At 41.5% G+C, this 26120-nt stretch overlaps 1 protein-coding gene across 8 annotated transcripts in view; it reads right to left on the bottom strand.

Moving 5' to 3' along the window:
• The window catches only part of RALGAPA2 (Ral GTPase activating protein catalytic subunit alpha 2), a 1036168-nt gene that overhangs the window by 679055 nt on the left and 330993 nt on the right, over nucleotides 1–26120 (bottom strand). The window lies entirely within an intron of this gene.

Genomic DNA, 26120 nt, shown 5'->3' on the forward strand with positions numbered 1-26120 from the left:
CATTTTCCTGAATTGGTAGTAAGAAGGCCTGTCACAAATGCAACAGAAGTTTATTCCAGATTTTGAGACCTTGGAATTCAAAGGTGGATTTGAACAGGTTTGTTATTTTTTTCGGTTAAATTTTTGAGGTGCAGGGAATGCCAGCTTGTGAAGCTCTGTTGGTCTGTAGCTACAAAAAGAGCTGATGTCAGATACAAGTCCTTGGGAGTTCTCTCCATATATAGCATTATGGACCATGCAATCAAACTTCTATTTTTCACTGGTAGACAGTGTAATTCCTCAAGCAATGGACTTGCTCTCTTAAAATGACTTCTCAAAATGACTTAGTCGGAAGATTAGTCTAACTGCTATATTTTGGACTACAGTAAAACCTTGGTTTGCGAGCATAATTTGTTCCGGAAACACGCTTGTAATCCAAAACACTCGTATATCAAAGCAAATTTCCCTATAAGAAATAATGGAAACTAAGACGATTCATTCCACAACCCCAAAACTTTAATACAAAATACTGTACTGTATAAAGTAAAAATATATTAACCTGCACTTTACTTTTGAAAAAGAATCGTGGCTGGTGTGAGGGAGACGATAGAGAGAAGAGGATGAGGGTTATTGTGTAGGATGACTTTCACTATGACATGACATGTGTATTGCAAGACCTCGCTCATTTTGAACAGTCACTACACTCCCGCAGCATCAGAGAGAGAACCATCGGCTCAGTTATCATGCGCATATACTCTACATATTCGTATTGCAAGACCTTGCTCGTTTATCAAGTTAAAATTTAATAAAACATTTTGCTCGTCTTGCAAAACACTCGCACACTAAGTTACTTGTAATCCAAGGTTATACTGTGGTTGTAGTCTTATGTTCCTTATCTGTAATACCAGAGTAAAAGGAATTGCAACAATCCAAGTGTGGGAGTAGGATAGCCTGGACTATTATTCTGAAACTACTCTCGCTTAGCATGGGTCTGATTGCTTAGCTGTCTTAGTCTGAAGATTTTTTTTTTTTTTGTCAAGAAGGCAATCTGGGCTTCAAAGGTAAGTGAGGAATCCAGAATGACTCCTAAAACCTTTGATGTGTTTTCAATTTTCAAGTTTTTTCTCCTGTGGTCAATGTCAGGTTTTTATATGGGAGAGAGTTGTAGTCTTCAAACCACAGTAGATGCCATTGCTAATGGATTCAAAGGATTGGATTTTACATTTCAACCATTAAGTGCCACTGTCCAAAAGCAACAGGTCTTATGATGCTTCTTCATAAACAGAAGGCAGTAGACATAGAAAGGGATGATTTTCCAAGGCCTGCTGAGCAAAGATGGTGTACATCTATCAAAGAAGGGAAGAAGTATTTTCAGCAGCAAACTGGCAGTAGAGGAGAGGAGTATAGACAAGAGAGACTTGCCTGACTAAAGGAGTTCCCAGGGCGGAGTATAGGAAGAGAGGAGCCACAGTGTGAATACACTTGTAGGTCAGCAAGAGGAGTTTGAACTGTTTGCGGAAGCAGACAGGGAGCCAATGAAGCAACTTGAGAAGAGGGATAACATATTTTGTCAATAGTTCTCTACAAACTTTTCTGCTGGATTAATTTGCATAGTCTTGCAGCTATAAAAACATATACACCACATCTGAAGATTCCTGAGGAAGACACCCTTAAGGCATTGAAACACCGTCAGCACTGAGGTTTATGAAAATTGGTGTTACTACGAATAAAGATCCCATATGAAAAGCATCTCTTGTTCTCCCACTCCCTGTGACTGTACTTTTTCAGAGGTGCAGCAGGATTTATTAATGATTTACAGCAAGCTTTGGAATTAGTCTTCCATTCAATTGGTCACAGCTTTTTAATTCAGATTAGAGGGTAGGGGGGCTCAGGGCCATATTGATAGCCATGTGATCGCTATCAATGGGTACCCAAACCAATTGTTAAAATTCTAAAATGAAATGTGTGTATCCCTGGTCTTTTGGGTTGTCATCAGTTGTTAGTAGCGGAAGGGATTCAATGGCTGGGATAATTTAAATGGGCTGAGAGAGCTTTGACGGAGACTCCAGTAGATGGAGTCTAAGCACACTACCAGGCAGAGCTCAGGTTTCTGGCCCAGAAATATCTAAGAAAATGGACAATTTAAATTAAATCATTAATTTGTAGAGCGTGTATGGTTGAGCAGACTGGATGGACCATTCGGATCTTTATCTGCCGTCATTTACTGTGTTATCTGCTACTATGCTGTCTGGCTGGGGTGCAAGGCCTCAGCTAGCAGTATGGAATTTGGTACAGGATTAATATTTTCCTCCTACAATAAAGCAAAGATACTTACATGTAGCAGGTATTCTTTGAGGGAAGCAGGTATATATATCACACATGGGTGAAGTCATTCACAGAGCCTGGTACGGACACTACCAAGTGCACTTTGCCTTCTTGTCAGATATCGGCAGCTTGCGGGACCATTACATCAGTAAAAAAACTAAGAAGCCAACTAGGGGAGGTGGGTGGGTGTCACTGTAATTAAAACTAAATGTTATTTGTAAATCCCATTTTTTAGTACATTTGTAATTCGCATTGAAATATTATTATAAGCGTTTGCATCAAATTTTAATCACCTCAGAAAACACCTGCTACAGGTAAGTATATTTTGCTTTCTCCAAGGACAAGTAGGCATATTCTCACATGTGGGACTCCCAAGATGCAAGGATCATGACTCTGGAGAAAGCAAGATGGATATATAAACATGGCAAAATCCAAGAAGGTTGCAGGGAAAGTTGGTGCTCAGGAAGGAAAAAGATTTTGCAGAACTGCTTGTCCAAACTGACCGTCTCTTCTGGAATTTTGTTCTAAACAGAAGTGAAAAGTAGTATGGACTGATGACCAAGCAGCAACTTTGCAGATGTCCTCCATAGATGCAAACCAGAAATGAGCCACCGAAACAGCCATAGCCCTGACATTGTGGGTTGTTACATGATCCTAAAGCATCAGCCCAGCCTGAGTATATGTGAAGGAGATACAATCTACTAGTCAACTGGATATGGTTCACTTGGTAATAGGAATTCAGTGTCTGTTAGGGTCAAAAGCCACAAAAAGTTGAGAGGATCCTCTATGAGATTTATTCCAAGTAATATGCTAGTGCATTTGCAATCCAAGATGCATATGTAGCTTTGGAAAGAAAACAAGCAGAACTATGGACTGGTTGAGGTGGAATTCCAATCCAATCTAATCTAAATTGGTATTTATAATCCACTTTCTCACTAGAAATAGGTTCAGAGCAACTCACAATAGAAATTATATTCCTGCTTATGACAGGATAAAATTTATCACAAACATATAATCATCCAATTTCTAACTCAAACTTCTCAAATAAATATGTCTTAAAACTTTTCTGAAAGAGCATATATGAACATTGATTTCTCAACAACTGAGGTACAGCATTCCAAATTAGCCCAGACTGATAAGAGTTTACTAGATATTTTTTTTTTTGTCTAATTCCTATAAACATGGTAGAACCTTATGTAGGGAAGATCCAATACAAGAGTCTGAAGTTCATTTATATGGTGTGCAAAGGTGGGAGCAATGAAAAAAATGACTTTCCAATGAAAAGTCTGAGATGAGCAAGATGTAAGTGGCTCAAAGGTAGACTTCATGAGAGTAGACAGTACTATATTAAGATCCCAAGCAACAGATGGAGGCTTGATAATAATAATAATAATTTATTTCTTATATACCGCTATACCGTGAGGTTCAAAGCGGTTTACAATAAAGATACATTTGACAGTACATGGGATAGAAACGGTTTACAGTAAAGATACGTTTAGTCAGTACATGGGATGCAAGTGGTTTACATTAAACATTCATTTTGTCAGTACATGGGATACAAGTGGGTTACAGTAAAGATATATTTTGTCAGTACATGGGATGCAAGTGGGTTACAATACAAGTGGTTTACTATCAAGGTGCATTTTGTCAGTGTATGGGATACAGGTGGGTTACCATAAAGATACATTTAGTCAGTACATGGGTTACGATAAAGATAGGTCATTTCATGTGGAAGAGGCCTTTCATGAATGGGCTACCAAAGGATGAACAGATAGATTTTTTTTGTCCAAGGAAGAGAAAAATGCTCTGATAACACAGGGATGTATGCAAACTGAATTGGTTTCTAGACCTAAGGTAGAGAGAAGAAGGTAGTCCAGCATGAATGGAAATGGACTGGTGATGGGTTCCAGAGAATGCAAAGACCTTGAGCGAGATCATGAGGAAACATCTATCAATGGAGAGATGATGGAGATCCAAGGTGACTTGGATTGGAGCAGACAGATGTCCCATTGCTTGAGACCATTGGGTCGAGAGGGTCCATTATGAGATTCAGAGAAGTGCCTGTGGAGTGACGTGTACAGGCAACACCATGTGACCAAGATGGCGCTAACATCTGATGTGCAAAAGTGTGCAGAAGGGTGGAGACTGTCTGACAGGTGAATGAGATTGACAATTCTCTGCTTTGGTAGAAAAGCTCAACCCTGAGTAATATCCAAAACAGCACCTCTGAAAAGGATGTAGATATGACTTTTGGTAGTTGACGGCAAACCCAAACAGCTCTAGGACACAAATTATTTACTTGAAGGCATGCTGAGCCGTTTGTGATAAAGACTTGATCAACCAGTTGTCTAAATAGGGAAATATATGAAACCCCCATGTGTGAATAGTTGTTGCCACTATTAGTAGGCATTTAGGGTGAAATTCTCAAAGATGCACCGAAGGTTAGCCGGCGGCAGGGTGCCCTACCATCTTCATTTATGGCACAAATGTCACATTTAGGGAAGCATAAGGATGCCTAAGGCTGACATGGGCATGGCTTGCAGCAGAAGTGGCCTTAGGCACCCCTAGGCACTTCCATAAGCACACCGCCTTAAATGTAGGCTTCTTAAATTGTGGCCCACATTTATGATGCCGGGGTCACACTTACAGAAGCGCTTAGGAGTGCATAAGAGTGCCTAAGGCCAGCTTGGTCATGGCTTGCACCTGAAGTGGCCTTAGGCATCCTTAGGAGCACTTAGGCACTTTTGTAAGCATAACACTGGCGCCTTAAATATAGGATTCTAAAATGCTGGCCTACATTTAAGGTGCTGGTATAAAAAAAAAACAGAATTCTAAAATCTGCCGATTCATGATTGACATGCTATTGGTGGCTGCTTCTGAGACGGCTGCTGATACTGGCGCTAATTATAGAATTCCCCCCTTTCAGACAATTTGAAGGGCCGAAGCCAGTCCAAAGGGAAAAACTTTATGTTGGAAGTACTGAGATTTAATGTGAAAGCAAAGATATTTTCTGTGAGCAGGTAGGATGGAAATGTGAGTACAGGCCTCATATCTAGAGAGCAAAGCCAATCACTGTTTTCCAGACCATGAAAACATAACATAACATTGTATTTCTATACTGCATAACCTTAAGTTCAAGGTGACCCGTCAAAAGCATGCCGACAAACCCGCCCCAATATTTCGCGCTACCATATTTCTTCATTTTTCCACACTCAGGGTGTGTGTGGGGGGGGGGGGAACACCCCCTCCCCCACTTACTCACGCTCTGTTTGAGGATGGTTATGGGGGGTAACCCCCCACACTAAACTTAGAACTCACGCATGACAGACATTTTGCCATCTGAAGGGGGTGAGGGGGGAACCCAATTAGCGCTTTTGTTGAAGGGGGAGTGCTCAATGCCAACATAATCTTTCCCCAAAACACCCCTCCACACACAATACTTACATTGACACATCAATTCCCCTACCTTCATGCGCGCACTTGTCATTGTGTGCAAATGTCGGGGGTGGGATTGTCGGCGCGCCAATGTCCTGCATGCTACTGATGGCGTACATAAATTCAATGCGGTTTATAAAAGTTATACATAAAGGAAGAAAGCATTAGAGATTTAATTAACCAAATATTTTGAAAAAAGATAAGTCTTCAGTTGTTTTCTAAAATGTTCATAAGAATGAGTTGAGAAGAACAATGGTCTAAAAACTTTATCATGGAAAGCTGCTTGAAATGAAAGCATATGATCATGGCATTTCTTGCTTTTACAACCCTTGACAGAAGGAAATACGAGGAGAGCATGCGATTTTCTACTATTCTTTTGGGATGATCCTGAAAATCTATCAGCCAAATAGAGTGGGGCTAGACCATAGGCAACTTTATAACATAAGCAACCCAGTTTGAAAATTATACGAGCCTCCATAGGAAGCCAGTGCAACTCACGATATAAAGTAGTAATGTGATCAAACTTCTTCAGACCGTAAATCAATCTCACCGCAGTGTTCTGAAAAACTTCTTTTTCAACAAGTATTTGTTTAGTTTCCTAATATTAGGAAGAACTTTGAGTAGAATACCTGGCCCCTCTCCTATAGAGGAACAGGTTAAAATGTGTTTAGTTTGAGAAGGATCAAGAGTTCTTAGTGTAGGAAGGTCTTCTGAAGGGAGATGAAAAGAGACTTTTGATGGGTGGTTTGGAGATATTCTTATCAAACGTATGGTGTAGCCCTGAGTGACAACTCACACTGATCTAGTGTGTTAAGAGTCCCACATTGATGATAGTAGATTAATCCGCCTCTGATGGGGAGATTGGGAGGAAGAAGTAGGATGATGTTGACAATGCCCTCTTATGCATTTAATTAGTGGTATATTCAAGATTTCTTTTGACCCCTTAATGCAAGCATTTAGCTGAAACCTGTCTTGGGTCTACCTATTGTTATACTGCATTTTAATTACCGTATTTGCCGGCGTATAAGACGACTTTTTAGTACCTTAAAATCCTCCCCAAAGTCGGGGGTCGTCTTATACGCCGGGTACAGTTTACATGCCCTTACTTGCGGGGCTGGATGTACTCAGTCGCGCGGCTCTTCTTCTCCCTACCTTCTCTGCTTGCAGCACAGAGCCGAACGGAAGTCTTCCCGACGTCAGCGCTGACGTCGGAGGGGAGGGAGGGCTTAAACAAAGCTTAAACAAAGCCCTCCCTCCCTCCGACGTCAGCGCTGACGTCGGGAAGACTTCCGTTCGGCTCTGCTGCAGGCATGGCAGGTAAGGAGAGAGAGAGTACCAAGAGAGAGGGGCGGCCGCCCCGCCCCGGTTGCAGCACAGCCGGCCAGGTCCCCTTACTTTTGTGGCACTTCCCCGACCGACCGATAACAGCCCGGGTCCGACAATCCTCCCTGCCCTGTAGCCGCGAATCTAAATTACCTTCTTACAGCAGCTGTAAGAAGGTAATTTAGATTCGCGGTTAAGGGCAGGGAAGTTTGTCGGACCCGGGCTGTTGTCGGTCGGTCGGGGAAGTGCCACAAAAGTAAGGGGACCTGGCTGGCTGGCTGTGCTGCACCCGGGGCGGTAGAGAAGGGGGGGGGGAAGGACTCTGAAAGCACTTGAAGACAGAGGAGGGAGAAGAACGCTGAAAGCACATGGGGGAATACAAAGGGGTGGAGAAGGAAGAAGGGGTCGTCTTATACGGCGAGTATAACACAAAACTCTATTTTTTAACTAAAAGTTGGGGGGTCATCTTATACGCCCAGTCGTCCTATACGCCGGCAAATACGGTAAACTGCTTACCAGCTTGGACTTCTGGTCATTTTTGCTGCTTTTTGTTGTTTTTTTGCTGTTAGATAGTCATCATAGTATCTGTATGTTGTTTTTTTTTTTTTTTTTAAATCTTATCTGTAACCTCTTCAATTTTATCTCCAAACGGATATTCTTTACAAGGAACATCTGAAAGGCATTCTTGAACTGAAGCTTCCAGATCAGAGACTCTAAGCCAGGCCAAACAGTATATTGCAATTGCCACTGCAGATGTTGAGAAAAAACTTCAAAGTTTTGTGTGTTTTAAAAGTGAGCAAGGCAATTTTATAAGCGATTCTGTGGGAAACGGGAAGCCAATGAGCCTTTTTCAGCAGCGGGGTGACACGATCATATTTTCTGGAATTAGTAATGATTTTAATGGCCATATTTTGAATCAACTGAAGACGCCTAACTTTCTCCACATTGAGCTGAGGGTTTCAATATATCCTCAATGATGGCACCTAAATCCTTTTCCTGAGCAGTGACTATTAACGCAGAACCCTGCATCACATAGCTATAGTTCGGGTTCCTCTTTCCTACATAAGGTACGTCACTTTGCACTTGCTCACATTAAATGTTATCTGCTATTTTGAAGCCCAGTCTCACAAGGGCCTCTTGCAATTTTTTACAATCCTCTTGCAATTTAACAACTGAAGAACTTTGTCTTATCAGCAAATTTAATTATCTCGCTAGTTATTCTCATCTCTGGATCACTGACAAATGTGTTAAAAAGCAGTGGTCCCAGCATAGACCCTCCTTGGGAAACCCCACTATTTACCCTTCTCCATTCAAAATATTGACCATTTAAACCTACTCTCTATTTTCTTTCTTTCTACCAGTTCTTAATCCATAATAGGACATTACCTCCTATCCTATGACTTTCTAATTTCCTCAGAAGTCTTTTCATAAGATACTCTTTCAAATGACTTTTGAAAATCCAAATACACTATCAACTGGCTCACCTTTATCCACATGTTTATTCACCCCTTCAAAGATATGCAATAGATTGATGAGGCAAGATTTCCCTTGACTAAATCCATGTTGGTTTTTTCTCATTAATCCATGCTTATATATATATATGTTCTGTCATTTTGTTCTTTATAATAGACTCTACCATTTTGCCCAGCACAGACTTCAGACTCACCGGTCTATAATTTCCCGGATGACCTCTGGAACCCTTTTTAAAAAATCAACCACCTTCCAGTCTTCCAGTACTATGCTGGATTTTAGAGGAAAATTACAAATTACTAATAGCTCTGCAAGCTCATTTTTCAAATCTATCAGCACATTTTTCAATTCTGCTACTATTCAATTTGTCAAATTGACCCATTACATCTTCCATTGTTACAGTGATTTGTCTGAGTTTCTCAGATTCATCATTTCTGGCACTGGTAATTCCCTCACATCTTCCTCGGTGAAGACCGAAGCAAAGAATTTGTTTAATCTCTCCGCTTTGGCCTTGTCTTACCCTCAGAACCCCCTTTATCCCTCAATCATCTAGTGGTCCAAATTATTTTCTTCCCGGTTTCTTGCTTTTAATGTACCTAAAAATGTTTTTACTATATGTTTTTGCTTCCAGCACAATCCTTTTCAAGGTCTCTCTTTGCCTTCCTTATTACAAACCTTGCATTTGACTTGCCATTCCTTGTGCTTCTTCCACTTTCTGAAGGATCTCTTTTGGCTCTATTAACTTTCTTCACTTTACTCGTTAACCACACCAGTTGCCATTTGGTCATATTCTTCTTTTTTAATATGTGCAATATTCTAGTCTGGGCTTCCAGGATGGTATATCTGAATAACATCCATGCCCGATATAAATTTTTGACCTTTGCAGCTGCTCCTCTAAGTTGTTTTTTTTTGTTGGGTTGTTTTTTTTTTTTTACTATTCTTCTCATGTTCCTCCTCTGTTTCTATTTTGGTGAGCAAAGCCTGACCTATCTGACAGACAAAGCCAGTAAAGATATATTTCTGGCAGAGAACTGCATTGTTGAGAATGATTTGAAGGTATGTCATAGGATTCCTACACTGAGTATTCTGGCAAATCCTTGTCTGAACGGTAGGAAATATCTGAGTCAAACTCCCTATTAGGTGAATCAGGGAGTTTGTGTCAGTAACAGCATCAACTTTGCATCGAGGTGCACTGAGGTGTAGGTCAATGGTCTGACACAGGAGACAACTCCTCTGCTGATGACAATCTATGCATCAAGTGGGTCTGTGACAACCTTAATGCTCGATGTCAAGCAGGGGTATGTTACAGCTTCAATCAATGCTTTGATGTATCTTTGGGCTGGGCTGAGGCAGGCATGGAAACCTTTAATACCCATGAAGATTGCATCTGTAGTAGCACCAAGAGCTCTTGTCTGAGCATAGACCGGATCTCCTACTGGAGAGATGGTACTAGAAAAGACATCAGTATAGAAGCAGTCTGCTGTACCGGATGTAAGGGCATAGGAGACCTCATTGTCAAGGCACAACTACAAGGAGACATCAGATGGATGGAAGAAGAGCAGTCTTCAGTATGTTGAAGAATTCTATGCATCAAGGAAGTCGATGCTTGGGAGTATGCAATGCCATGCACTGAAGGGGAAGAATTTGTTTCTCTTACATGCCATGTCCCTTGATGCTCATGGCTTAGATGATGATGATGATGATGATGAGTCCTACTTCTGTAAGGAGCCAAATTCCTGACGCTCTGGATGTGGTGTTGATGTACTCGGTGCCAATGAAGATACCTGATTCTTAGAAGACTGGGTGTCAGGTTCTGATTTTCCCTATTTTTCAAACAGAGACAGAGGTCACAAGCAAATGTCTCAATATTCAGGACCCAGATACTGGACACAATAATTATATGGGTCAGAGCCTAAAATGGTCTAGTTATACTGAGAACAAAAATCAAACACACTCCACGGTAATGTTAGTGCATCGAAGCAACCAGCTAAAGAAAAGGCCTCAGAGCGTTGGAGGTGTGTACCCACACTCACTCACCCTTATATCATCTGCAGAAAAAAACTTTGGCTTAAAGGTTAAATAAGCCTTGAGGTAAGCAAAAACTATCAATTAGACACTCGCTGTTTTATTTTTTTTTTTTTTAATTATTTATTTATTATTTTCAACTTAAATTTCAAGTATTACACTTGTACAGAAAGCAAGAATAGGATAGATATCAAATACAAAGCAATATAAATCTTAAATTAAACAAATATACTATTTATGCTCAAGTCCACAATTAGGATCCAAGAATTATTGAAAATTGGCGAAATTATCTAAAAAGAAAATTGTAAAAGAAGCTGAGAACTATAGCACTGAGATCCAAGATGGCGATCTGAGACAGGACGCGCTGAGCTGCGTGTCCCAGGACTGTGCTTCTCTTAATTTCCTTAACGGTAATTACTTACCACGATGCCGAAGAGACGGGGCCGGAGTGCCGCTTCTGCCTCGCGGCGTCCTGGAGCCCCGGGTCTCGGGAATATTCAGGATTTACTGCGGCGCATGCAGGAGGTCGCAGTGACGTCGGATGGCGGCCCGCTGACAACACAGGGAGGCGAAACCAACGTGGATGTCCCTGGGCCCAACACTACACTGAGCCCCGACGTTAGGGCACCGCCCCCGCAACCCCAGACGACCAGCTCTCCCAGGGGCGGGGAAACCCCGGATTCACTGGTTTTCTCCTCTCCAGAGGCAAGGGAAGATTTACTGGAGAGTTTGGAGACTGGGGCCCACTTTCTAGGGCCCCTATGGAGGTACCTGGGGGAATATCATCTCAACATGAGGGGGAAGGGCTGAAGACACCCCCCGAAGGACTTCAGAACGGTGAGCACTCTACACCTACACAAACCTCAATTGAATTGATTAAACCTGCAGAAGTGACTTTAGACTCTATCTGGGACTTATTGGCTGGTTTTGTTAAAAAAATTACTCCTACACTTCAACAAATTGAAGGGAAAATTAAGGAACATGATAAAGAATTGAAGGATTTAAGAAAAGAAACGAATATTTCTAATTTATCTGTTCTAAAAATGGAAAAAGAAATTGCATCATTGAAACAAGTTCAAGAGGCCTTAGTTAAAGATAATATTAACCTAAGGAAGAAGACTGAAATGCTTGAGAACAATTCACGCAGTAATAACTTAAGGTTAATTAACTTTCCAAGACTTGAGTTAGTAACACCTAGAGAAATGCTTAAGAGATATCTAGTAGAGAACTTAGAGATACCTGAAGATTCATTACCACCATTTTCACGGGTTTATTATTTGCTTGATAAAGAACAAAATCAACAACTAAAAGAAAAACCTTCAGATCAAGAACTTCCAAATAAACTAGATAGCAGGGAAAAGGGCCAATGATCATTTTGTGGCTGAATCACCACTGCTTCAGGGCCACCCACTGGAAATAGATATCTGTTTGACGGTCTCTGTCTCAAAGAGATAGCTATTTCCAGCATTGTTTATGAAGGAAATAGGTCAGATTTTGATTACTCCTATTGTAAAGAATCCAAAATAACCTATTATTTGTAATTCTAACTTTAGTCCTATTGTCACTATTCCATTGTTTTCCAAGTTGATGGAAGGACTAGTAAATGTTGAACTAGTGAACTATTTAGATAAATTTGAAATTCTTCAGTTTTCAATCCAGATTCCGCTCAGGATTTAGCACGGAAACTGTACTAGCTTCATTGATTGATCATGGTCATAGCTTATTTATGTTAGGGTCTAGTGCATTGATTTTCCAAGTGCTTTTGATTTAGTAGACCATGAGATATTATTAAATTGACTGGATTCAATTGGAATTTTGGGAAACCTAAGGAATTGGTTCCAAGGCTTTTTGAAAAAATAGGTCATGCCAAGTAGTCAGTGCTGGTAAATATTCTTCTTCATGAGTGAACCCATGTGGTGTTCCACAAGGTTCACCACTTTCACCTACCCTATTTAATGTTTACCTAGCATCACTGGGTAATTTATTAAACAGCCTACAGGTAAAATTCTATATTTATGCCGATGATATAACAATACTTATTCCTTTAACATCTTTTACGACTGAAGTAAAAAAATCAGATATCGTTTATCCAGGCACAAATAGAACAATGGACTACTAAATTCAAATTGAAGCTCAATCCAGAAAAAACAAAGTTTTTCCTTGCCAGCCCCAATGATAAAAATTACTGAAAAGACACTTCATTTAAATGGTCAAAATTATTCTATAGCTACCACGATAAGAATATTAGGTATTACACTGGATCTTTTGTTATCATTTAATGTTCATACTGACCTTTTGGTTAAAAAGTGTTTTTCAATTCTATGGAAGCTACGTACCATCAAAAAATACTTTGACTCAACATCTTTTAGGATTCTGGCTCAGTCATCAATCTTGTCTACATTGGACTACTGTAATATTGTTTACCTAGGTTCTTACAAAAAGACCCTTAGTAGACTAAGAATAATACAGAATACAGCAGTTCATCTGATTTTTGGACTTAAAAAACATGTAAGCCCTTATTATCTAAAGCTTCAGTACTGGTTACCATTCGAGGCTAGAATTCTGTTCAAATTTGGTTGTATCTATTTTAAAGTTTTATTTGGATTGTCTCCAACCTACCTCTCTTCCCACTTTGAATTCTATAATTTTAACAAGAATACACGAAGATCATGTTGGTTTTCGTTTCCTTCAGCATTTCAGGCTGGTACAATGAATTCTTAATGGAATGCTCTTATCCCTCAAACTCAATCCTATTACTTATTTCAAAAGCTTTTTAAAACTTATCTGTTTGAAAAATTTCTGACTTAACTGTATTTTTTATCTTGTATGATATATCTGACCATGATTCTTATTTATTGTACTCTTACTTTTCTACATATTTGGAACCACCTTTGAGATAAATTAATTTTGATTCTTGATTTTGAATTAATTGTAATCTGTATTTCTCCGAGAAGCCATTTGACGATTACTGTAATTCGCTTTACGTCCAGCTTTTTCTTATTGTAAACCGCCTTGAACTGAAGGTTTGGCGGTAAATAAAAATTTATTATTATTATTATCTATAGCAAGATGGAGACCATAGAAAAGATCAAGGAACTTTCAGATTCTCAATTCACTATTACTCATTTTATGTTCCCAGAAATATTGTTAGTTATTTATTAGGATTTATTTATCGCAATTTTGAAGGAATTCACTCAAGGTGGTGTAGAGTAGTGTTCTTCAACCACCGGTCCATGGACCAGTGCCGGTCCACAGAAATTTCCTGCCGGTCCACAGGGCCAGCACGTGCATCAGGTCCAAAACAGTGTTCTTCAACCGCCGGTCCACGGTGCGATCGAAGCGGCGTTATCTTTGAGCCAGCTCCCTCTTCCTAACTGATTCAGTGCACAAAGCCACGGGCAGTGGCTCCTACGGGCATCCTGCGCCTGAACCGGAAGCCTTCTCTCTGACGTTGCAATGTCAGAGGGAAGGCTTCCAGATGAGGCACGGGACGTGCAAGGTGCAATTAGTACTATTATGGGGGCGGGGTTTGGGGTGGAGATTGGGTAGAGATGGGCGGGGTCTGGCCCATGACTTAGCCCAGTGTTCTTCAACCACCGGTCCACGGACCGATGCCGGTCCACAGAATAATTATTTTATTTCTGCCGGTCCATAGGTGTAAAAAGGTTGAAAACCACTGGTGTAGAGTAAGAATAAGTCAAACATAAGCAATAGACAATTACAGCAGTAAAAATATTCAAATTACAATCAAAGTATGGCATAGTATAATTATTTTAAGGATGTATTTACTTTACCTAAGCATGAGGGAATAATATAAAGCACAGGTGTCAAAGTCAGTCCTTGAGGGCCGCAATCCAGTCGGGTTTTCAGGATTTCCCCAATGAATATGTATTGAAAGCAGTGCATGCAAATAGATCTCACGCATATTCATTGGGGAATTCCTGAAAAACCGACTGGATTGCGGCCCTCGAGGACCGACTTTGACACCCTTGATATAAAGTCTCATTACACAAATGAGATGAAGTGAATTTATTCCTGTAAGGGATGGGGAGTCTGGATTTCACAAGCTCCTTGGAAAGCTACTTAGATACGATATCTCCTCAAGCTACTCGTTTAGTCAAATTTGCCAATGATAACAACAAAACTTTAGTTTTAAAAATTTACTTTAAAAAGAAGGACCTTATCTATTGCGGTCAAAAGATTCAAGTCTTCCTTGATGTGGCTTATGCTACACAGTTTAGAACAATAAAGTTGACACTGATCCCTCCACAAAGGGACCAAAAAACAAAGGAATTGTGGAACGTTGATGTCCAAGATGAAGGCTTTTTATAACAAATAGATAATCCACATAAAAATGTCTAGGACCTGAACCTCTGAGAACATGTGGACCCAACACGGTCCGTGTGTCGACATTATAATCTTCTTCAGGGGTCCCTATTGGACCTAAATGCAGGCTTGTAGATTAAATAATAAACATAAACCTTTGCGCTGTTGAGAGTACTCAATAGCGAAAGAAGGAAATTATTTCTGGACTTTAGAACACATGTATTGGCCTTAGGGAGGGGGATGACTTTTTTTTTTTTTTTAGGTTCCCCTGTGTCTTGTGACCTGGCAAAGCAATTATGTCTTAACTGATATCTCATTTAGAGAAATTTATTTAGGATTTGTCTCAACCTGTTTTATTAAATGAAAATAATTTAGCAGTGGTTAATAGAAAGTTTATTTTTCAATGATGCGATGAAAGCTTTTGGCTACTATGACTTGAGAGCTATTGGGTTCAATAGAGTTATGTGTTCATGGGAGATATGGGTTCAGCTATGTTTATTAGGCACGCTTTATGGCAATAGGAACCATTCAGGCTTCCTATTATAATTTGGTGACACCCATTTTTGGGTTTGTTAAGATTCAAAAGGGATATCTTGTTTGTTGAATCATTGTAGCTGAGCCAATTGTTATGCTAAAAGGAGATAGTGTGTACTCTGGTCTACTGGGCTGTTACTAGCTGGAGGTAGTGAGGCTCCATTTGTCAATGATCCTATCCAGCTTGGTAAGTGCCAAGCCTAGTGTGTTGGGCCTCAGCTAGTAACATAGCTGTAAGGGTATATTCTTTATAAGCTTATTTTGCTATACAAGAAATCACAAAAAAACATTGTCTCTTTTTGTTATCTGTAACTGACTACTGGCTGTGGAATTTTCCACCCCCCTCCCTGTTTCCATGAGAAATGAAACTTATCTTTCCTCATAAGCTACACCCATTATTAGCTTGTGACTGGGCATGTACAAAGGGGGGGGGAGAGACTATAAATATGTGATGTTGATCTGAATAAAGACACATCTCTTTTGCCATGTAATAGTCTGCATGTGTGTTTTCTTCCTAATGAAATGCCCTCCCCCCCTTTTTTTTTTGCATCGGTACCAGAGACGACAGAGTATGTGTGTAAGGCAGTATTAGGATCTGAACCTTTTCAGCTGGGGGCTCGGGTTCTGGGACTGGACTAGATGTTTCACTGATGCCATGTGAGTATTTCTGAATTTTGAGTTCTGTTCTTTAATACTCACTGGTATTAGGCGTCCTGTTCCAAACCTTTATCTGTAAGACTTTTGGGAAGTCTATTGCGGAGTTTTGGGAACTCCTGTAGTATGTGGCCACACGTTCTTTTGAGAAGATCGATATTAATATACATGCCTGCCTGTAGTATGTGGCCACACGTTCCTTTGGGAAGAACAAAATTATTAATAGACACGCCTACCCTACTCTGTCGTCTGTGGGGAACAGTTTTGTGAATGCGTTTTTTCTGCTTTCTATCGCTTAGAAGATAAGGTTTATAGAGTATAAGTTTGCATTGTATTGTATATTATTGTGTCTTGCTTATAAGGTAAGGTCAGTGAGATTTGTGCTTTGTTCTGGGTCAGACAGGATCCTCCCCTTCCTAAGAACAACGAGCCTTGAGAAAAAGAAAAAGAAAAAAAAAAAAAACCACCACCTAGAATTGCAGCTTTGGTATCTGCTCTTTGTTGAATAGAGAAGCATGTCTGAAATACGTTACTAATTTCTGTCTGTGAACAAAAAAACTAACAAAATGCAATCTGGCTTTCCTTTTATTCACTTGAAAGAAAGTTCCCCACGCGTACTGTGCCTCTGGGCAGTAGTGAGAGCTTTCACCCCCTCTTCCTTTTCCATGCCTTTTTTTTCTCCACAGAGTTTTTTCTCTAGGAGGAAGGGGGGATGGAGCATGTTTGTTTAGTGCGGAGAAAAAAATTAGCTATGTCCAAAACAAAGGGGATTGCAAAGAGGTAAAAAATCTGCCCATGAGACCCCTTAAACTATTTAGCTCCTCCCTGTAAAACCCTTGGGGGAGAGGGGATGTTCGGAGAAAATAATTTGAGACGGTGCCTTAAACAGAGATGGGAGGAGCTGAACGGGAGGGAGTAGTAAGCTCAAATGGATAAGACTCAGGAAGAAATACAGCTTTAGTAGTAGAGCTAATACGAACAGACTTTCTTAAAGCAAGTGATGCTTTGGAATTCAATAATTTTTACCAGTGCTTAGGGACCATTTTGCATATTTGAAAGGGAATTGTCAATTTTTTGTTTGTTTGTGTTGTGCCTAGTAAAAAGGAACTTTATTCTTTGCATACCGTATTTGTAGGGGTTTTGCTATTTTCCCTCCACCCCCTATGGCCTGCATTTTTTGCCTGTCCCTCTTTGTCTTTTTACAAGAGAAGGGGGGAGAGAAAACATTTCCTCGTGACTAGAGTTGAAACTTATTAAACTTTCTCACATTCAGAATAGGAAGGGAGAAGACACTAAGAACTAGGCTTCTAAGAACATAAGAAGTTGCCTCCACTGGGTCAGACCAGAGGTCCATCGCGCCCAGCGGTCCGCTCCCGTGGCGGCCCATCAGGTCTATGACCTGTGAAGTGGTTCCTGACCATTTATATAACCTACCTCTGCTTCTATCTGTACCCCTCAATCCCCTTATCTTCAGGAACCTATCCAAACCTTCCTTGAACCCCCGTACTGTGCTCTGGCCTATCACAACCTCCGGAAGCACGTTCCATGTGTCCACCACTCTCTGGGTAAAAAAGAACTTCCTAGCATTTGTCCTAAACCTGTCCCTTTTCAATTTCTCTGAGTGACCCCTAGTACTTGTGGTTCCCCACAGTCTGAAGAATCTGTCCCTGTCTACCTTCTCTATGCCCTTCAGGATTTTGAAGGTTTCTATCATGTCTCCTCTAAGTCTCCTCTTCTCTAGGGAGAACAGCCCCAGCATTTTCAACCTGTCAGCGTATGAAAAGTTTTCCATACCTTTTATCAATTTAGTCGCTCTTCTCTGGACCCCCTCAAGTACTGCCATGTCCTTCTTGAGGTACGGCGACCAGTACTGGACACAGTACTCCAGATGCGGGCACACCATTGCACGATACAGCGGCATGATGACTTCCTTCGTCCTGTTTGCGATACCCTTTTTAATGATACCCAACATTCTGTTCGCTTTCTTTGCGGCTATCGCACACTGTGACGATGCTTTCAATGTTGTGTCCCCCATCACTCCCAGGTCTCTTTCAAGGTTGCTCACCCCTAACAATGATCCCCCCATTTTGTAGCTGAACATTGGGTTCTTTTTTCCTACATGCATGACCTTGCATTTCTCTATGTTAAAACTCATTTGCCACTTTTTTGCCCACTCTTCCAGTCTCGTTAGGTCCCTTTGTAGGTCTTCGCAGTCTTCCGTGGTTCTAACCCTGCCACGAGTTTGGTATCATCAGCAAATTTAATAACCTCACATTTCGTCCCCATCTCCAGGTCGTTAATAAATATATTGAACAGGAGCGGTCCCAGCACCGATCCTTGTGGAACTCTGCTCGTGACCAGTGTTCCCTCTAAGCGGGCGGGTGTTGTGAGCAAACTTTTTTCACCGTGAGCCAAAAATATCGGGCGCCAGCAAGTTATGAGCCAACTCGCCCGATTCTCCTCTCGCCGCCCTGCCATCTGCCGTACGCCTCTTCCGATCGTGCGCTGTGACGAGAAACGTGTGCGCTGCGATGTAATATTTTGTGCGCCAGCGCACGCCAGCGCAGCTTAGCGGGAACACTGGTTCAAATGGTTTTATTTATTTCCCCAAATTTATTTTTGTTATACGCATTGAAAATATTTGATATTGCGTTTAAATCAAAATCTCAATAAACTTGAAACGAGTGCCCGTGAGATTGTGGGAGGGTTAAATACTCAAAACTTAGAAGTTTTTGCTACGCCAGCTTTCTGGTATCTTTACATACAGTGGCGTACCTAGCATATGTAACATCCGGGGCCCATCATTTTTTGGCACCCCCCCATCTGTAAGAAAAACATGATTTTTAGTAACAAACCACACGTCACACATGAGTACCTAGGAAAAGGCAGCATCTTACATATTGCAGTGAGCAGTACATCAATACACCCATTGTAAAACTAAACAAGCCAGACCAGCACAGATCAATCCTACACCGTCAATCCTAACAGAAAACCATGTCTTTCGAACACACAGAACACAGAAAACACCTTCGCCTAGTAAGGAATATGTAATCACAAACTAACCCCTCCCTCTTTTACAAAACTGTAGTGTGGATTTTAGCTACGGAGGTAACAGCTCTGATGCTCATAAAATTCTGAGCATCAGAGCTGCTACCACCAAGGCTGGTGCTAAAAACGCTTCACAGTTTTGTAAAAGGGGGGATAAAATAAAAATACATAGACAAAGGTTAAATTGAACCAGCAAGAAGCTGGACTCTGCATACAATGCTTCACAGAAACAGTGACACATGTCTCCTAAAGCAATAAATAAATAGAAATTTTTTTCTACCTTTGTCTTCTGTGGTTTCTCCTTTCCTCATCTTCTTGTAACTCTCTTCCTTCCATTCACTGTCTGCCGTCTCTCTTCCCCTATATGGCATCTTCTCTCCTTCTATGCCCCTTCCAGAAACTGTATGCCTCCCCCTTCCATCTCTCCTTTCACCCCATTGGTCTGGCATCTCTCTCCTCGCCTTCCCTCTCCCACACCTCTCCTCATAGTCTGGTATCTCCCCTTCCCTGATTCTCTGGCATCTCTCTCCTTTCCTTTTCTTCCATCTTTCGTTCCCCCTCCATGCTCTCACATCTCCCCCTTCCTTTTCCCTTAGACTGGCATACCTTCCTCCTACGCTCCAAGCCCTGGCATCTCCTTTAATTCCCTCCCTCATCTTCCTTCTCCCTCCAGCTGGGTACCGCAACACTCTTCCCTGCAGCTCTGCACTTCCCCACAATTGCCATGCTTCGGTTCCTCTTCTTCCTTCCTTCCCCCCCCCCCCCCCCGCGGGACCCTGCGGCACCATCAACTCTTACTCCCTCTAATGTCGGCCCTGCAGCTCCAGACTTCCTCGCACCTTCTCCCCTCCCCCTTTGGATCGCTATTATTTTAAATGTTATAGCCGCGGAGCTGTATCCATCAGTGGAGATGTCTAACCTCGGCCTGCCCCGGAACTCTTACTGCAGCAGCCGCCCGTCTAGGCAGGAACAGGAAGTCACTGTTGCAGTAAGAGTTCCGGGGCAGGCCGAGGTTAGACATCTCCACTGATGGATACAGCTCCGCGGCTATAACATTTAAAATAATAGCGATCCAAAGGGGGAGGGGAGCAGGTGCGAGGAAGTCTGGAGCTGCAGGGCCGACATTAGAGGGAGTAAGAGTTGATGGTGCCGCAGGGTCCCGCGGGGGGGGGGGGGGGGAGGAAGGAAGGAAGAAGAGGAACCGAAGCATGGCAATTGTGGGGAAGTGCAATCCCCCCAATGCGTCCCCTTACCTTACCTCCCCTTACCTTTGCGACGCGTGTGTGCGCTGTGAAGAGAAACTTTGCGCTGCGATGTAATATTTTGTGCGCGCGCGCAGGCCAACGCACCTTAGCGGGAACACTGCTCGTGACCCATTGCCAGTCTGAGTAATGGCCCTTTATTTCAACCCTCTGTTTCCTGCCTGCCAGCCAGTGTTTGATCCATCGGTGGACATCCCCTTGCACCCCGTGGTCCCACAGCTTCTTGAGTAGTCGTTCGTGAGGTATGGTTAAGGATGGGTCATTAGGAGAGGGATCTCCAGGAGAGCAGACTCAGGGGGGTGGGTCTGTGAAGTGGGCAGATTGATGGGCTATGGCCCTTATCTGCCGTCATTTTTCTCTGTTTCTATGTTTCTACCTTGTCAAAGGCTTTTTGGAAGTCAAGGTAAATGATGTCTATGGATTCCCCTTTATCCATCTGGCTGTTTATTCCCTCAAAGAAGTACAGTAGGTTCGTGAGGCATGACCTTCCCTTGCAGAAGCCGTGCTGGCTCGCCTTCAGTTGTCCATTGTTTTCTATGTGTTCGCAGATTGTGTCCTTAACCAGTGCTTCCATCATCTTTCCAGGGACCGAGGTCAAGCTCACCGGCCTATAGTTTCCCGGGTCACCTCTTGATCCCTTCTTAAAGATGGGCATGACGTTTGCTATTTTCCAGTCTTCTGGGATCACCCCAGTTTTTAAGGATAGGTTATATATTTGGCGAAGTGTTTCCGCTATTTCGTTTCTCAGTTCTTTTAGTATCCTTGGGTGGATGCTGTCTGGACCAGGTGATTTGTCGTTCTTCAGTCTGTCCACCTGTCGGAGGACATCCTCTCGGCTTACCTCTAGTTGGACCAGCTTTTCATCATGGTCTCCGCTTATGATCTCCTCAGGTTCTGGGATATTGGATGTGTCCTCTCTCGTGAAGACTGACGAGAAGAACTTGTTTAACCTGTCAGCTATCTCTTTTTCCTCCTTTACCACTCCCTTCCTGTCTCCGTCGTCCAATGGTCCCACTTCCTCCCTGGCTGGTTGCTTCCCCTTCACATACCTGAAGAATGGTTTAAAGTTTCTTGCTTCCCCCGCCAGTCTCTCCTCATATTCTCTTTTTGCTCTCCTAACCACTCGGTGACAGTCTTCTGATCTACATGAACAATTTATGAATTAATAGTTTTAGGATATCTTTTGGCTTTAGGAGACATTAGAATTCTTTTATAAAGCTGTGAGTGTGTGACTTTTGCTGGCACCAATTTAATGTGATAGAATAACACTATCGCCTGCATATATTTAAAAAAAATAAAATAAAATCTAAGAATAGGATTATTGCCAAAAGTTACAGCACTGTGCACATTTTGAAGTTTGAAGAGAAATAGGAGCCAAGCACAGTCATGCTTGGACTGGATTAACTCTCCTAATCTTATGGTTTAGCGACATTTAAATAAATTCAAAGGAGCTTTAAAACAAAAAAAGTCAAAGGCTTAGTATTTGGAATTTAATCGAGTTTTTAACTTGGAAACTTGGTCAAAGATGGAAGAAACAATTTGGGGTTAGAAACATGGGAAAGGTTGTAGACTCAGGTTTGCTCTATGGCTAATGTGGATTTGGTGACAGGATAGTGTACGTTGATAAAAAGGGATGTGTTACGTGTTTAAAGGTATGTGCTTGTATTATGTCCTTATTATAAGGGATATTCTAGTTGGAATAGGCAAGTGTGAGTAAAGTTCCAAGTTATTTTTGTTTAGGTAAGCTCTTTGGGGTAGGTACTGTATAAAGCAACTATGAATTGACACTAACTCGTATGTTCTAGTGGAAAGTGCAATTTACTACTTTAATCTGTTAAGCCTAGTGTTTCATTTTTTGGTTTTGTTTTATAGTATACTGTACAAGTCTCTTTTACAGGTCTGGGAGATGCAGCTTGTTGGCGACTGATTTACCACCAGTATCTGGAAAGGGGCGTTTCCCCTATCACTTTTCTTTTTTTCTTAACAATGGGTATGTGTTTCCTTATGATGATAATGTGAAGTATTTCTTCTCCTTTCTCTTATCAGGCAGTTGGAATACATACATAGCTATCTTGGATCAGTTTTGGCACAAAGAATCTTTTGCTGAACTGAAACAAAATAAACAGGAAGAACAAGTTGTGCTTCAAGTAACCTTAAATTGACACTGCAATACTTCATACTACCTCTGTACCTAACCCTGGACACTGTATTGTGCTTTACCTAGTAAGATCTGCCTATTTCTGTTGATTGAAGCCAGTTGTGTCTCTGATTGCATTATCTCTTATGACTGTGTGACTTGACTGAAGACATGCCCTATGAATAAAATAGGCAGAGCAATGGAGCCCATTGACTAAATCTCTTTCAGAAGTTCAAGCATACGTTTAGACTCCAGACCCTTTTCTGATTATTGGGCCATGTGTTACATGAAAATTTACTTTGCTAGTGCCAAGTTCTATGATGTTGTTTTCTTCTTCCTTTTGTATAATCGTGTTTATTTGCAGATTTAAGTTCAGCCCTGACTCCATGACGGATAGGAGCTAATTTAAAGCCTACTGGAGCTCTATGTTTGTTTGTGCCATGTAATCTCTGTGTTGTCTGTCTGTTTGGTTTGTGGGGTACCCCAGAAAACATACCATTGGCCATTCTTGGAGTTTTTTATCCCCATTTTTGGCATTTTTGTTGTTTCCTATCTAAATTGCACAATATCTTTTTTGGTTCTTGTTTTCATGGCCTGAGCGCTACTTAGTTAGGGGTTATATTATTAAGACAAAGGTTCTATACAGTGTTTATTCCATGGTGCCCACTGGATCTGCTCAATTCACACATTTCTGGCATGATGGGGTTTTTTTGTGCCCTACACTGTGTATATCCTTATGGTCTCTCTTGAATGCCTTACTAGTTGTGCGCAACCCACACCAACTTATCACCCTATATGATACCTGAACTCCTTTCAAGCTGGTGTGTCTCTCTCCCTCTCTGTGCAGACACCTTTCTCTCTGAGTATAGACTTTACCAGTTTAAAGAGACTGATACCCCTGTAACACCACATCCTAACCTTTTCATTTCTTGGACTGGAACTGTTTACAAGTGTTTGACTGTAACTGGCAGTTTGTGGTTTATCACAACCTACACCTGGTGCCTTTAGCAGGTGCTGAGGCCCCCTCATTACCCTCCCTGCCCAGTGCCTTTGTATTTTGATGCATGCTTGTTATTTGATGTTGCTTATGGTCATGGTACTGCCCCTCATACTGTTCCTCAATTGGCAGCATTATTATCTCCAATGTGTTCTCTAGCTTAATGCCTTTCCAGTAATGTCCCTATGAGGTCACCTTCACTCATGGAGGAGCCTGTCCTTTATGGGAATGTGTCTCTTGTGCTATTTTCTGTTATATTTCCCCTGTTTTTCTGCACATATGAAAGTAGATTTTGTTTTTCCAGTCACAACTAGGCTGGGTTCGCGTCTCTTATTCCCCTTATTACTATCAATAAGAATGTTGATTGGATTAATTACATTTATTATAATCAGCACCGCTTTGAGAACTACACTAGAGACGCCTTGCAAGGTATTGCTGATCAGTTATGCTTTAGTAAAAGGGCCCCATAGATAGCATTTTCAAATCAAAACATATTTTCTACAGCCATATTTTGTATGGAAGGAGCAAGTGCAAATCTCCATGGGTTCTCTATATCCACGCCTATTTCCAAAGTGAAAACAGATGCGTTCCCTTCAAAAGCAGGTGCACAAATTGTGGGTAAAAAGTACTTGCAGACTTTGTACAATTAGGGAAATTCAAATTTATGATAGAACAAATATTTACCTGTTTTGGAAGAAAACTTAACCAAAGTGCTAAGAAACAAACTTAGGTAACATGAAATTTAAATGACTTCTTCCATGATCAGTTTAAAATCTATCCAAGATAATTGTCATTGTGGTCTATCATTCTTCTAAATAGGTTGGTTTGTTTTATAATCCTTATCTGACTGCATTCCTGGTATCCAGGAAAGGACTGGTATTTATCTTTTTTTGGGAATCTCAATGCGGGGTCTGAAAAATATGACTGCTCTTCTTAGCAAGCAATCTAGTTGCTGTTTTTTTTTAATGTTTCTTAGATTTCCCCTTTATGATTGTGCAATAGACTTGCGCTGCCTTTGCTTTCTGTTTTCCCTGCTTCCCCAACGCCAGGCCAGGTGCATACAAGCGCCGGGCCCACAGCTTCCTCCCCCCACCGAAGCTCCAGGCCAGCCAATCACTGCCTGGCTGGCTTGGAACTTTCTCTCCGACATCAGAATTGACGTCTGAGAGGAAGGCTGTGGGTCTGACGCTTTACGTGCCTGGCATGGCATCGGGGAACCAGGGAGAAATCAGCGGCGGAGACTTGGGGGGGGCAGGGAGGCAGACAGAAAGGGGGGCAGGGAAAGAGAAAGAAAGACAGAAAGGGGGGCAGGGAGAGAGAGAAAAAAAAAGACAGAAAGAAAGGGGGGCAGAGAGAAAGAGAGGGTGGGAGGGAGGAAATTTTAGGTTGGATAGTATTGCCTTATATTGAAGAGTACCAGTATGACTGTTTGTTTTGGGGTGGGGATTTGGCTATCTGGTGTATTTGCCATTGTGAAAATTCAATAAAACTTGTTAAAATAAAAATAAGAAAGAAAGGTGAGGGGGGCAGGGAAAGAGAAAGAAAGAAGGGGGCAGGGAGAGGGAAAGAAAGTAAGAAAGAGGGCAGAGAGAGAAAGAAAGGGGAGGGGGCAGGGCGAGAGGAAGAAAAAGTTGGACTCATAGAAGGACAGAGAGAGATGTTGGCTAGGGAATGGAATGAGGTTTGGAGGCAGAAAGAAATATTGGAATTACAGTCAGAAGAAGGAAGTGTAACAAGAGACTCATGAAATCACCAGACAGCAAAGTTAGGAAAAATTATTTTATTTTAAATTTAGTGATCAAAATGTGTACAAATTGATATCTGCTGTCTATATTTTGCACTATGGCCCCCTTTTTACTAAACCACGATAGCAGTTTTTAGCACAGGGAGTCTATGCTAAAAACATAGAGCAGCTCCCTGTGCTAAAAACCACTATTGCGGTTTAGTAAAAGGGAAGAGGGTATATTTGTCTATTTTTGAATACAGTACTCCCCAGATATTCACAGAGGGTCCATTCCAGGAACTTACTCGAATGTTGAAAAACCACAAATACGGTTTTTAGCAGGGGAGAAAGGAGAGGGCAGCCGGAGCGTCTCTTCCTGTACTAAAGTCAGGCCTCACCAATCAGGAGCTGCATGTCAAAGCAGCTCCTGATTGGTGAGGCCCGACTTTAGTACAGGAAGAGGCGGTCAGAAAATACCGCGAGTGATTTCCTTTATTCGCTGGCGCTCCGGCTGCCCTTTCCTGCCTCTCTGGCTGCCCTCTCCTGCCCGGTCAATCGCGGGGGAGCACTGTAGTTGTTACTGAGGTGACAATGCATATTTTAAAGTCATCTGCCTTGATCTCTCTAAAAAAAAAACCCTGAATATAAATAATAATTAACATTTTCTCTGCGTACAGTGTGCTTTGTGTTTTTTAAAATTTTATTGTTGGTAGATCATTTTTACTTGGTCATTTTAAAAGTAGCTCGCAAGCCAAGAAAGTGTGGTCACCCCTGATTTAGAGGTTACTCAGTGATTTTTAATTTAATACATTAAATGCAAGTACAGAATTTATATTAATTTTCCATCTAAACCTGAATTGTGAGCAAATACACATGGACAAA

This window comes from Geotrypetes seraphini, chromosome 3 (assembly GCF_902459505.1).
Source record: "Geotrypetes seraphini chromosome 3, aGeoSer1.1, whole genome shotgun sequence".
Taxonomy (NCBI): Eukaryota; Metazoa; Chordata; class Amphibia; order Gymnophiona; family Dermophiidae; genus Geotrypetes; species Geotrypetes seraphini.